Source organism: Podarcis vaucheri, assembly GCF_965113315.1.
Source record: "Podarcis vaucheri genome assembly, chromosome: 7".
Lineage (NCBI taxonomy): Eukaryota > Metazoa > Chordata > Lepidosauria > Squamata > Lacertidae > Podarcis > Podarcis vaucheri.
Genome location: NC_138765.1, coordinates 7,562,389 through 7,577,484, shown reverse-complemented (window position 1 = coordinate 7,577,484; position 15,096 = coordinate 7,562,389). Strand labels below are relative to the sequence as shown.

The window sequence follows — 15,096 nt, the reverse complement described above, 5'->3', positions numbered from 1 at the left end:
GCAATTTACGTGGAAAAGGCTGGGCAAAGCTACAGGGTTTGCTTAGCGATGCCTGGACCCCTGAGCTACAGAACAGAACACAGGAAGCAAGGATTTAAGAGCTGGGTGTGATTTAGGAAAGGCCTCGCCTGCTCTGAATCTACATTTCTTGGGTCCTCCTGTTGCCTCTTACTCTTGGCTCCCAGTACGTTTCCCAGCACAATTCAAAGTGTTGGTGCTGACCTTTAAAGCCCTAAACGGCCTCAAAGGCCCAGTGTACCTGAAGGAGCATCTCCACCCCCATTGTTCAGCCCGGACACTGAGGTCCAGCGCCAAGGGCCTTCTGGCGGTTCCCTCACTGCAAGAAGCCAAGTTACAGGGAACCAGGCAGAGGGCCTTCTTGGTAGTGGCACCTGCCCTGTGGAATGTGGAATGTCAAAGAGAACAACTACCAGACTTTTAGAAGACATCTGAAGGCAGCCCTCTTTAGGGAAGCTTTTAATGTTTGATGCATTACTGTATTTTAATATTTTGTTGGAAGCCGCCCAGAGTGGCTGGGGAAGCCCAGCCAGATGGGCAGGGTATAAATAATAAATTATTATTATTATTATTGCTTGCCAAAAATGTTTGGGAAGCAACACCAAAATAAACCCTGTGGACAGGAGGCAAAAGTTGGGGCGAGTGTCTGCAATGCAAGATAAAGGTAAAGGGACCCCTGACCATTAGGTCCAGTCGCGGACGACTCTGGGGTTGCGGCGCTCATCTTGCGTTATTGGCCAAGGGAGCCGGCGTACAGCTTCCGGGTCATGTGGCCAGCAGGACTAAGCCACTCCGACCTTCTGATCGGCAAGTCCTAGGCTCTATGGTTTAACACACAGCGCCACACTCGACTCCATTCTTCCTTCCTAGGAACTCTCGATTCAAAGGGCACTCCGAGCAACGCAGCTTTCTTAATGCCTCCCAAAGAGAAAACTGTTGCTGGAACATGCTTCCCCCACACCCCAGCCCAAGCCAGCGAGAGACTCAGGGAAGGCACAACAGATCCTTCTCCATAATGAACAGAAGCAGGTGGCCAAGCAGCCTGTTTATGTCCTAGCCAAGGTGGAGAAGGGGAAAGGGAGATAGCCTGTCCAGTTTTTTGGGGAGGGGGGCACTGCTGCCCGTGACCTTTATTTTTATGTAAATATCCTGGGAAGCTCTTTCACCGAAGCTTTCTCTATCATCTGTGTTTTGTCTTGCAATTCAATTATATTTAAAAAAAACCACCGTCTTTAAATGACAAGGATAAAATATATGCCTGCACTCGAGAGCTGGCACAGTCGGAAGGACACGAGGCTCTTAATAATAAGATTATAATAATGATAATTTATTATTTTTACCCCACCCATCTGCATGGGTTTTCCCAGCCACTCTGGGTGGCTTCCAGCAAAGATTAAAAATACATCAAAATGTCACACGTTAAAAACTTCCCTGAACAGGGCTGCCTTCAGATGTTTTCTAAATGTCAGGTACAGTGGTACCTCTGGTTAAGAACTTAAATTTGTTCCGGAGGCCCGTTCTTAACCTGAAACTGTTCTTAACCTGAAGCACCACTTTAGCTAATGGGGCCTCCTGTTGCCGCTGCGCCGCCAGAGCACAATTTCTGTTCTCATCCTGAAGCAAAGTTCTTAACCTGAAGCACTATTTCTGGGTTAGCGGAGTCTGTAACCTGAAGCGTCTGTAACCCAAGGTACCACTGTAGTTGTTTTTCTCTTTGATATCTGATAGGAGGGTGTTTCACAGGGCGGGCGCCACCACCGAGAAGGCCTGCTGCCTGGTTCTCGCAGTGAGGGAACCACCAGAAGGTCCTCAGCACTGGACCTCAGTGTCTGGGCAGAACGATGGGGGTGGAGATGCTCCTTCAGGTTTAATGGGCCGAGGCTGTTAAACTCAGGGCTGTGGGTTTGAGCCCCACATCGGGCAAAAGATTCCTGTATTGCTAGAGTTTGGACTAAATCACGCTTGTGCTCTCTTCCAACTCTACAGTTCTACGAACTCTATTATTCCACCTGCCTGGCATCGCTTTGTTATAGGAAAACCTTGACTTCTGGGCTTGACTTGTCCCCAGTGTGGAGGAGGAACGTCATAGAAGTTGGAAGGGATCCCAAGAGCTGACTAGCCCGATCCTCTGCAATGCAGAAATCACAACTAAAGAACCCCTGGCAGATTACCATCCAACCTATGCTTAAAAGTCCACCATCTTCCAACCTGGGGGTTTATATTGTGCTGCACCCCAAGAAGAAGAGTTTGGATTTGATATCCCGCCTTTCACTCCCTTTAAGGAGTCTCAAAGCGGCTCACATTCTCCTTTCCCTTCCTCCCCCACAACAAACACTCTGTGAGGTGAGTGGGGCTGAGAGACTTCAGAGAAGTGTGACTGGCCCAAGGTCACCCAGCAGCTGCATGTGGAGGAGCAGGGAATCGAACCCGGTTCACCAGATTACGAGACTACTGCTCTTAACCACTACACCACACTGGCTCTCCCAGATCTTCTGGGGCTTCAACTCCTGGATTTGGAAGGGGAAGACGGACCTAAGGAGGACCAGTAGGTCAAAGTGAAGAGGAGCTCCCATAATATGTATATTTTTTTTTGGGGGGGGTGAAGAAAGACCCAGGACCCACACCCTGTTGCACCTATCCATCAGGCCAGTGGTCCATCTAGTCTATCATCCTGTCCCCACAGTGGCTCATCAGTGGGAAACTCGCAAGCAGGATTCGAACACAAGAGCACTCTCTTCTTTCCAGCAACTAGTAGTCAGAGGCATTGTTAGAAACTCAGATATATAATCTAATCACCAAATGTAACCTGGAACCTAGGCTGTGGTCGCCACAACACAGGATGGATAAAAATCAATGGTTTAAATATAGATAGATAGATAGATAGATAGATAGATAGAGATATAGATAGATATATATTAAAAAATTGGATTTTTTTAAAATTTAAATCAGATTTTTTAAAATTTAAATTGGATTTTTTTAAAAAATGCTTTTGGAGGAAAAATCTTTCCAAATATAGGCTTCTATTTAAGTTAGCCTATGCATCAGGAAATAAGGATTTGTTTTAAGTTTTTCATGTGTGCTAAAACTCAGTCTAAGTTGTTGGTTTTTTTAAAAAAACACACGTTTAACCACATCAGTTAACAAACATGGATACATATGCTATAATGTTATTGTTTTAGTTAAATAAATTGTTTAAATTGTCATTAAGGAAATGATTATTTTTCTGCTTCCAATAAAGTACAGCAGAAAAGTTGTCCAAATATAAACAATAGCTCCGCTACTTCCCGAAAACGCTCAACCTGAAGCAACTTTAACCCGAGGTATGACTGTAATAGGGTTGCCATATGTCCAGAATTTCCCGGACATGGCTGGTATTCAGCCCTGGTCGTTTCAACAGACCCACGCCAGAGGTTGAGCGCAAGACCTTTTTTTCATGCTGGGCACATCTTCTGCCACTGAGCCACAAGCTCTTGAGAGAGGAAGAACGAGAGAGAGAGAGACGGAGAGACAGAAAGCGAGGAGAATAGACTGAGCAGGCTGATCAGTTGTTAGCTGAGGAAGGGGGCGCTTATTTTGGAGCGACACATCCACAGCAGGGCTGCTGCTACAGTTACACATCAGCGCACAGAAACGGATCCGGCCCAGTCCCCGGTGTCCTAAGATGGTTCGTCTGTCGGAGAGATGTCAAGGAACAGGACTTGCCAGCTGCCCTGCTCTAGGAAAAGAGAAGGTTTTTTTGTTTACGCATGGTCTTTCATTCTTTTTTCCTCCTTAGGTTTTTAACGGAGAAGTCTGGAACTTTCTTTCGTGGTTGATGTTCCTATAAATTAGGGTTGCCATATTTCAAAAATCGTTATTGAGCTTTTTTGTGTGTGTTGTTGTTGGTCTTTCAGCTATTTTTAACGAAAACCGCCAAAATCTACATGGGATGCCATACGTCTGAATTTCCCCAGACATTTCGGCGACTTCTGCATTCTGCGGGTTCGCATTAAACCATAGTTTGATGTTCTTAACGATGGTTTGACTCACGTGGAAACCAGGACAGAGAAATGTAATCCTTTTTCTTTTATTTTTTTTTTGGGGGGGCAATGTGTAGGGTTGCCATACTGCAAAAAATGAAAATAACCCGGACACAAAAGTTGTTGAGCTTTTTTGCAGATGCCAGAGATTGAACCTGCGACATTCGGAATCCAAGATGTGTTGCCATATTTCAAAAACTGGGGGGGGGGTAAAGTTTTTGATCTTTGGGGTGCAAAGCTGTTGAGCTTCTTTTGCAAAATCTTCCCCCAAAAAATAAATTAAAGTTTTTGAGCTATTTTAAAGGAAATTCGCCAAAAGAGCAACACTTCCGATATGAGTTGCCATACATTCGGACATTACAGCAATTTCCACCCAGATACTTTCCGATGCGGGTGGTGCTGTGGGTTAAACCACAGAGCCTAGGACTTGCCACTCAGAAGGTCGGTGGTTTGAATCCCCGCAACGGGGTGAGCTCCCGTTGCTCAGTCCCTGCTCCTGCCAACCTAGCAGTTTGAAAGCACGTCAAAGTGCAAGTAGATAAATAGGTACCGCTCCGGCGGGAAAGTAAACAGCGTTTTCGTGCACTGCTCTGGTTTACCAGAAGCGGCTTAGTCATGCTGACCACATGACCCGGAAGCTGTACGCTGGCTCCCTCGGCCAATAAAGCGAGATGAGCGTCGCAACCCCAGAGTCGGTCACGACTGAACCTAATGGTCAGGGGTCCCTTTACCTTACTTTCCGACGTCCATGAAATTCCAGATGTATGGCAATCCTAGCAGTGTGTGTGTTTCGCAGTGATACAATTCCCAGAGTAGCATACCCGTCAACATTTCTCCGATGAAATTAGCAGAATCCTATATTAGTACGCGGGAGGCGCTGTGGTCTAAACCACTGAGCCTCTTGGGATTGCCGATCGGAAGGTCGGTGGTTCGAATCCCCGCAACGGGGTGAGCTCCCGTTGCTCGGTCCCTGCTCCTGCCAACTCAGCAGTTCGAAAGCACGTCAAAGTAGATAAATAGGTACCGCTCCAGCGGGAAGGTAAACGGTGTTTCCGTGCGCAGCTCTGGTTCACCAGAAGCAGCTTAGTCATGCTGGCCACATGACCCAGAAAAACTGTCTGTGGACAAACGGCGGCTCCCTCAGCCAGTAAAGCGAGATGAGCGCCACAACCCCAGAGTCGTTCACGACTGGACGTAACTGTCAGGGATCCTTTACCATATATATATATATATATATATATATATATATATATATATATGCTTTCGTAGATTTTCACGGGTACAGGAATGCAGGTTTTGGTGTCTTCGGGTGTCTTCCCGTGTAAGAGTCGGGGTGTCTGTGCGACGTTTCGACGAGGTCTCACTCGTCATCTTCAGGCTGGTGCTTTCGGCTTCTTGTTACTGGAACAGAGCTGTTCCAGTAACAAGAAGCCGAAAGCACCAGCCTGAAGATGACGAGTGAGACCTCGTCGAAACGTCGCACAGACACCCCGACTCTTACACGGGAAGACACCCGAAGACACCAAAACCTGCATATATATATATATATATATATATATATATGCAGGTTTTGGTGTCTTCGGGTGTCTTCCCGTGTAAGAGTCGGGGTGTCTGGGCGACGTTTCGACGAGGTCTCACTCGTCATCTTCAGGCTGGTGCTTTCGGCTTCTTGTTACTGGAACAGAGCAGAATCTGGTATTTGAGTTCCTATAAATACTGTTGAGGGGTGTGGTGTATAGCCTCCAACGTTCTGGGCAGAGAGGAAGTTCCTAGATTAGTGTGCCTTTTCTTCTTTTGTTCCTTAATTACTTGAGGGATATCTTGAGTGATTTCATGAGTGATATTCTAAATACCACTGGGTGGGTCATTAAGTGTAGATTAGTTGCTAAAGCTTTCGTGTCTTGACCTCTTGAGCTTGTGAAGAGTTTTTCTGAGAAGATGGCTGTACTGCATTTAGTTGTGCTCTGGCTTGGCTTCGTGTATAGCGGCGAGCTGTGATTTTGTGCCCTGTGCCCGCCAGATCTGTGTAGGGATTGCAGGGGGGTGCAGCATCCGGAGGTGCCACTATAGTTTGGCTACTGGATGGAGTCTGTAATATGTCTGTGGAGAGGGTCTGGGTTTGGGTCTGGTGTGGTTGATTGGTGACGGCGTTCTGTGTGCCTCTGGTTCTGGTGTCGGTTTTTGTGGGGAGGGCTAATTTCCAGATGTCTGGCAGGCGGGACGTGTCGTCACGCTTGTTCATGTTGTGAGGGTGTTTCTCTATCTCGATGGCTTCCATGATTATTCTCTTGTGGTGATGTTCCATGTTAAAGAGCAATTTGGAATCTGCAAAATTAATTTCGTGTCCTGTTTCTTTCATGTGTTGGAAAAGAGAGGAAGTTTTTTCTTCTTTTTTGACGGCATTCTTGTGTTCTGCGATACGTGCATTTATTCGTCTGTTTGTTTGTCCAATGTACGTGGCTGGGCAGACTTTGCAGGGTATTTCATAGACCCCTTGGTTTTCCAGCTGGATTTTGTCTTTTGGGTTTCTGAGGATATTGGCTATTTTTTGGTTGGTGCAGAAGGCTGTTTTGATATTGTGTTTATGGAGGATTTTGCTAATTTTGTCTGTAGTGCCCTTGATATAAGGAAGGAGGGCCATGCCATTGTTTTCTTCTGTGTCTTGGTTTTTGGGGGGTGTTTCTTTTTGGATTAGCTTCGTAACCTTGTTTTTCTGGTATCCATTGGCGATTAACACATTTGAGAGATTCTGTAACTCAGTTGTCAAGTGGTCTTTGTCAGCCAGGCGTTTGGTTCTGGAGATGAGAGTCTTGGCTACGGAGTTTATTTGTGCAGGGTGGTGGTGTGATTGTGCATGTAAGTAGCGGTTGGTGTGTGTTTTTTTCCGGTAGATAGTGTGTCCTAGGGAGCCATCAGGTTTTTTGTAGAAATGTGTTAATCGCCAATGGATACCAGAAAAACAAGGTTACGAAGCTAATCCAAAAAGAAACACCCCCCAAAAACCAAGACACAGAAGAAAACAATGGCATGGCCCTCCTTCCTTATATCAAGGGCACTACAGACAAAATTAGCAAAATCCTCCATAAACACAATATCAAAACAGCCTTCTGCACCAACCAAAAAATAGCCAATATCCTCAGAAACCCAAAAGACAAAATCCAGCTGGAAAACCAAGGGGTCTATGAAATACCCTGCAAAGTCTGCCCAGCCACGTACATTGGACAAACAAACAGACGAATAAATGCACGTATCGCAGAACACAAGAATGCCGTCAAAAAAGAAGAAAAAACTTCCTCTCTTTTCCAACACATGAAAGAAACAGGACACGAAATTAATTTTGCAGATTCCAAATTGCTCTTTAACATGGAACATCACCACAAGAGAATAATCATGGAAGCCATCGAGATAGAGAAACACCCTCACAACATGAACAAGCGTGACGACACGTCCCGCCTGCCAGACATCTGGAAATTAGCCCTCCCCACAAAAACCGACACCAGAACCAGAGGCACACAGAACGCCGTCACCAATCAACCACACCAGACCCAAACCCAGACCCTCTCCACAGACATATTACAGACTCCATCCAGTAGCCAAACTATAGTGGCACCTCCGGATGCTGCACCCCCCTGCAATCCCTACACAGATCTGGCGGGCACAGGGCACAAAATCACAGCTCGCCGCTATACACGAAGCCAAGCCAGAGCACAACTAAATGCAGTACAGCCATCTTCTCAGAAAAACTCTTCACAAGCTCAAGAGGTCAAGACACGAAAGCTTTAGCAACTAATCTACACTTAATGACCCACCCAGTGGTATTCAGAATATCACTCATGAAATCACTCAAGATATCCCTCAAGTAATTAAGGAACAAAAGAAGAAAAGGCACACTAATCTAGGAACTTCCTCTCTGCCCAGAACGTTGGAGGCTATACACCACACCCCTCAACAGTATTTATAGGAACTCAAATACCAGATTCTGCTCTGTTCCAGTAACAAGAAGCCGAAAGCACCAGCCTGAAGATGACGAGTGAGACCTCGTCGAAACGTCGCCCAGACACCCCGACTCTTACACGGGAAGACACCCGAAGACACCAAAACCTGCATTCCTGTACCCGTGAAAATCTACGAAAGCATATATATATATATATATATATATATTAGTAGCAATAATTTTATTATTTGTACCCCGCCCACCTGAACGGGTTACCCCAACCGTTCTGGGCGGCTTCCAACATACATAAAAAATGTAATCAAACAGCAAACAAATTCCCTATAGAGGACTGTCTTCTAAAGATTGTATATAATTACTTATCTCCTTGGCTTGGGGGTCACATAGTTTAATGATCAATCTCTCTTTACAGAGAATTCTGAAAACTGAAGCTACGTGAGGGAGATTTGGGGCATCCTAACAATGCTCAGCGGGGGACGCGGGTGGCGCTGTGGGTAAAAGCCTCAGTGCCTAGGACTTGCCGATCGAAAGGTCGGTAGTTCGAATCCCCGCGGCGGGGTGCACTCCTGTTGCTCGGTCCCAGCGCCTGCCAACCTAGCAGTTCGAAAGCACCCCCGGGTGCAAGTAGATAAATAGGGACCGCTTACTGGCGGGAAGGTAAACGGCGTTTCCGTGTGCTGCGCTGGCTCGCCAGATGCAGCTTTGTCACGCTGGCCACGTGACCCGGAAGTGTCTCCGGACAGCGCTATCCCCCAGCCTCTTAAGTGAGATGGGCGCACAACCCTAGAGTCGGACACGACTGGCCCGTACGGGCAGGGGTACCTTTACCTTTACCTTTAACAACGCTCAGCACCCTTAGCAAACTACAGTTCCCAGAATTCTTTTGGGGAAGCCATAATTGTTCCAACTGGCACCGTAGTGAGGCTGCATTTTAATGTTTTAATGTTGCATTTTTAATCTTGTTTTTTAAGTTGTATTTCAATCAACTTGTTTTTATTATTGGTTGTTAGTCACCCTGAGCCCGGTCTTAGCTGGGATGGGCAGGGTATAAATAAAATTTATTATTATTATTATTATTATTATTATTATTATTATTATTATTAAGCAGGGTTGCCACATGTCTGGAATTTCCCAGATATACCTGGAATACTGCAGTTGGAAGCCGTGTCCAGGCGGAGAACGGCAAAATGTCTGGGACGCATGACAACCCATGTCAGGTCAACAACTTTGCCCCCGCCCCCCAAAAAACTATGATTAGTTTCCTTCTTGGGAAGTTAAATATATGTGGAGGGAAACCGTTTTTGGGGAAGCAACTTTTGTTCTCTGTTCCTAAAAGGCTGCTTTGTGCGGGTGGGCTAAAATGACAGGGAAAGGCCAGGGCCTATTTGAGCAATAATAATCCTCACATTTATTCAGCATTTTTCCTGCCCACCTCCGTGGAGGTCTGCTCACCTAGGGTTGCCATATTTTGAAGAGTTAAAAAAAAGAGGACACATTCGCCGACTCCTACTTTTAACTATGGATCGCTAGGACAACTCTACCCATGAAAAAGAGGGCATGCCCTGGAAAAAGAGGACATATGGCAAGCCAAGGCCACCTCAACCCACTGGAGCTACTCAAGTCTGGACCTCGACTCCAGCTCCACCACAACAAGGCAGAGAGAGGCGGCCATTTTAGCCACGGTTGCAATTTGTCAGTGATTCAGTTTGTCATTATACTTTTGCATTTTCTGCCTCACATGTGTTGTAAACAAAAATTGCCCTTTTCCCTTATGGGGTATCCAAGAGCCCATATAGAGTCCTTACGTAGGTTCCCTATCGGCAGGAGAGAATAACAGAGGCCAACCAGAGAATATTGAGAAGCAAAGCAGCTAGTAAGCCTGATCTTTATTGATCTGTTGCAACAGGGTGCTCCCCTCACACGCAGGAGAAAGGAGGAACCCAGAAACATGGCATGCAAGGCCTTATAAAGACTTTCGAAATTGCCACCCTGTAGATCAAGACCACCCCCAGAAACATCATACATACATCACAGAAGGGGTGTAACCTAAGACCACCCCTCAGATACATCACACCTACATCACAGAAAAGGCGGTCTACAGCAGAAATTTGAATGTTGTTTTTCTCCTGTCATTTATCTCCTGGCTGGCAGGTTACTTGATCGAATTTCCTGCGAGCCTGGCCAGTCTTTTGTAGTGATAAATACTTAGTTCCTGGGCCAGGTCACAGGCTTACACCCTATTCAAACACAGACATACCCTTAAGACAGGATTTGTGAAGGAAAAGACAATGGGGAGGTTTCCCACTTTGACCTTGCAGAGAAAACATTTGGTCAGTTTAGGAATCAAAATGGTTTCAGGTTGGTCTTCCTGTGCTGCTCTATGTACGTGCTTGGTTGGTACATTTATGAACATTTCCATATATTTAAGACCTCAAAATTCCTATCACAGAGGCTAACATATCAGAGATTGGCCCTGCAACCTCAGGTTTATAATCCACCATCCCTACAGGGTTTGCAGTGTTGAGACCTGAAACGATATCCATTTCTGTGCTCCAATGCACCACCTCGCTTAAATCCATGTTCCCTCAGCCACATGCACTTGTCCTTAGTTCACATCCCTGTCCTCTGGCCAGAAGCCCATTGCACACTGTGATTCTCCTGGAATGGGGAGATCTCAAGCTTTTATTTATATTGCACAAAGATAATGCAATTTATATTTATATTGCACAAAGATAATGCAATTAAACGAAAACTGCTTCTCTGTGATTTAGCACCGCTCTCTTAAAACTTCCATACAACGGAGAGCAAGGTCGATGTCCACCGTGTTTCTAACTCAGATCTATTCCCATGCCTTGCATGTAGAAACATAACAGGTAAAGCATTTTCCATCGCTTCCTGTTTATGTTCTGGCTTCTTTCAGTATGTTTCCGAGCACAATTAAAATGTTGGTGCTGACCTTTAAAGCCCTAAACGGCCTCGGTCCAGTATATCTGAAGGAGCGTCTCCACCCCCATAGTTCAGCCCGGACACTGAGATCCAGCGCCGAGGGCCTTCTGGTGGTTCCCTCACTGTGAGATGTGAGGTTACAGGCAACCTGCAGAGGGCCTTCTCAGTGGTGGCACCCGCCCTGTGGAATGCCCTCCCATCAAATGTCAAGGAAATAAACAACTTTCTGGCTTTTAGAAGACATCTGAAGGCAGCCCTGTTTAGGGAAGTTTTTAATGTCTAACCTTTTAATGTATTTTTAATGTTTTGTTGGAAGCTGCCCAGAGTGGCTGGGGAAACCCAGCCAGATGGGCGGGGTAGAAATAATAAATTTATTATTACAGTCATACCTCGGGTTACAGATGCTTCAGGTTGTGCATTTCCGGGTTGCACACCGTGCCGAACCCGGAAGTACTAGAACGGGTTACTTCCAGGTTTCGGCGCTTGCGCATGTGCAGAAATGCTAAATTGCGCTTTGCGCATGCACAGAAGACCAAACTGCAACCTGCGCATGCACAGATATGGCGCTGTGGGTTGCGAACGTGCCTCCCGCACGGATCACATTTGCAACCAGAGTGTCCACTGTATTATTATTATTATTATTATTATTATTATTATTATTATTATTATTTCAATTGGGGCATGAGAGCTTTTGACCTGCTTGCCCAAGTATCCTGCTTGCTCACATTAAACCGCAGCTTGCATTAAACTACGGTTCATTATGATGTGCAAACTGGGATTGTGGCACATTTTTTGGGTGCCAAGCAGCCTGAGTTAGCGAATGGTAATAAGCCGAGTCACGAGAAGCACAGGCCGGCAGGGATTATATCATCACAAGGCTGCCATTTCCTGCAGCCGCCATCGATCAAGGGCATGGAAGCATGACGGAGAAGGGCCATTGCCGGAAATCAGCACGAGAAAGGGCACATTGGCCACAGAACAGGGAGGAGCAACAGCCGCGGGGGCTTTGGAGCATCGCCAAATGTGGGGAAAGTGAGTCAGAAATCATCCGGGAAAGAGAGAGCGGTATCCGTGAACTGCCTGTCAGCTGCTTCTTGGCCAAAGGCAGCGTCAACGTTGGCAGTACGGGACACAAATTGGGTCTGGGGATTCAGGAAACCTAGGCTCCATCTATGGAGGAAAGAGGGTGACAATGGCTAGGGCACTGGATTTTGGGCTTCGGGCTCCCTTTCACTAACAAGCTCTCTCTTATCTTCATTTTGCTTAGATCAGGTGAAATATACTCGGAGTCGAGAGTGGATTTCATGCTCTTTATTCAGCTCACAGTGGTGAGGAGGAATGGAAGTTCCCCCAGAATGTCTGCTTTATATACACTATTTACACAATGGGCCCCACGTGATTGGCTAATTCCAGGATTCTCCTGTAGGCCAATCAGGATGAGGATTCACTTCCACCTGGAGCTGGATTGGGTGGCTCCTGTGGACCAACCAGGCTGCTGCATTCTGGGGCCTATTGTTCTAGGACCAATCAGACTGCTGCATTCCGAATCCTATTGTTCTAGGACCAATCAGACTGCTGCATTTTGGATCCTATTCAACTCAGTACATAACATCAGGGAACAGCAAACCTTTTCAGCAGGGGCCGGTCCACTGTCCCTCAGACCTTGTGGGAGGCTGGACTCTGGGGGTGGGGGTGGGGAGATGAACGAATTCCTGTGCCCCACAAATAACCCAGAGGTGCATTTTAAATAAAACGGCACATTCTACTCATGTAAAAACACGCTGATTCCAGGACCGTCCGTGGGCTGGATAGAGAAGGTGATTGGGCCGGATCCGGCCCACAGGCCTTAGTTTGCCTACCCATGGCTTAGATGTCCATTAGTTGTTCTCACCCCTAAGCCCACAAGTTGGGCCCTAGATTTCCAAATTAAATCTAAAACGAGCATGGTGATTTAAGAACGGCTGAGACTGGGGTGCCAGAACACCTAGTTTAGGGGAATCTTCAGCCCTCCAGCTGTTTTGGACTACAAATCCCATCAGCCCCAAAAACAAAATCATGAAGAACGCAAGATCAGGCAGATCCACACCATTTACAACATATGACTTCCCCTCAAGGAACCCAGGGAACTGTAGCTTGCCCCCCACAAACTACCAATGCCCTTGGAAAACTACAGTTCCCAATATTCTCTGGGGGGAAAGCAATGTGCTTTAAGTGTGCCTTGGGCATCCTTTCAAGGTACAATGGTACCTCGGGTTACAGATGCTTCAGGTTACAGACTCTACTAACCCAGAAATAGTACCTCGGGTTAAGAATTTTGCTTCAGGATGAGAACAGAAATCGTGCGGGGGCGGCAGCGGGAGGCCCCATTAGCTAAAGTGGTACCTCAGGTTAAGAACAGTTTCAGGTTAAGAACGGACTTCCAGAACGAATTAAGTTCTCAACCTGAGGTACCACTGTACCTGTTCTTCGCCGTCATATTACCACCTGGAAAACAAATAGGAACGAATGCTCCATAAAGACTTACGTAGTCTAATCACTGCATAACCTTTCTGCAAGCAGGACAAATGCTCAATGAATAGATCACCTGGAGGAGGACTTTAATCCTCAGTTTCTCCATCTGCAACATGGGCTGGTAATGACATGGGCCGACTGGCTCTAATGGATTGCTGTAAATGGATTACAGCAGGTGCATGGATTCAAAAGTGCTTCGGAGAACACTAAAAGCCATTGCAAAGAAATGCTATTACGGTGTTATTTGTTCCCACTATATTCACCTACCCAGTGCTTTTCCAAATCTTGTGCAGAAATGAACCCGTTCTCTTAGGCCTTTAGGCAGGAAGGCAGCCGTCTTCCGGGCTCCTTGCATTCGCCTCCCACCTAATCCTTTCTTCGATCGCAGCAGGAAAAATAAACTAAGAGGTGAAAAGGCTGGGAGGGCAATTGCAAGTCTGCCCCCGCAACCTTTTCCCCGTCCATTTGGGAGGAGAAAGCAGCAAATTCTAAGGATTTTCTTTTCCACCCTCAGGGGCTTCACAACCCAAGCGGAGGACTTTGCTGGAAGAACAGCTGCTCTCCTCCAGAACTTTCTCTGCGCTAATGAGCTTCCTTCTTAGCTATGGGGAGGGAGGGAGGGGACGAGAAACACTGGGACTCGATGATAGCTGGGGCACGGAAATATAAGGTTCTGCGTCCTCGTCATTCCACGCATTCCTGACCAATTGCCGTGCGGAGGATTGCAGCTGGCTCTGGGGAGGAGACAGCTGTTTGGAACAGGGAACCCTTTGCTGATAACACGGCTATCTCTGGGGCGGAAGAAAGCTCTTTGAATCAAGGGGGTGGGGGACACCAAGCACAATTCAAAGTGTTGGTGCTGACCTTTAAAGCCCTAAATGGCCTCGGTCCAGTATACCTGAAGGAGCGTCTCCACCCCCCCCATCGTTCTGCCCGGACACTGAGGTCCAGCTCCGAGGGCCTTCTGGCGGTTCCCTCACTGAGAGAAGCCAAGTTACAGGGAACCAGGCAGAGGGCCTTCTCGGTGGTGGCACCCGCCCTGTGGAACGCCCTCCCACCAGATGTCAAAGAGAAAAACAACTACCAGACTTTTAGAAGACACCTGAAGGCAGACCTGTTTAGGGAAGCTTTTAATGTTTGATGTATTACAGTATTTTAATATTCTGTTCGAAGCCGCCCAGAGTTCGTGGGGAAGCCCAGCCAGATGGGCAGGGTATAATATATATTATTATTATTATTATTATTATTATTATTATTATTATTATTATTATTATCAGGAAAGGCAGAGTTGCAACCTTCCCCAACCTTGATGGACTCCCATCCACCTCAGTCAGCAGGACCAATGGTCAGAGATGATGGGAGCAGCAATCCAAAAACATTAATTTATACCCAGAGGTCTGGGTAGGCCTGCGGTCCTCCAAGCATTCCAGCAGTCCAACTCCCACCAGTCCCAGCATATCTGGTGGTCAGAGAAAGTGAGAGGTAAAGGTAAAGGACCCCTGGCAGTTAAGTACAGTCACAAACGACTCTGTGGTTGTGGCACTCTGGGGTTGCCGGCCAGGGAGGAGGGAGGCTCCAACTGTGTTGCTTGGCTGCGTTGCTCACCCAATAAGGAGTCTAAGAACGACTGGGGGGTGGAGCTTGCATGCC

The 15,096-nt window shown here is 46.8% G+C and overlaps 1 protein-coding gene across 9 annotated transcripts in view; it reads right to left on the bottom strand.

Annotated features, from left to right (window-relative positions):
* Positions 1 to 15,096, bottom strand: part of RYR1 (ryanodine receptor 1) — a 223,963-nt gene that overhangs the window by 187,342 nt on the left and 21,525 nt on the right. The window lies entirely within an intron of this gene.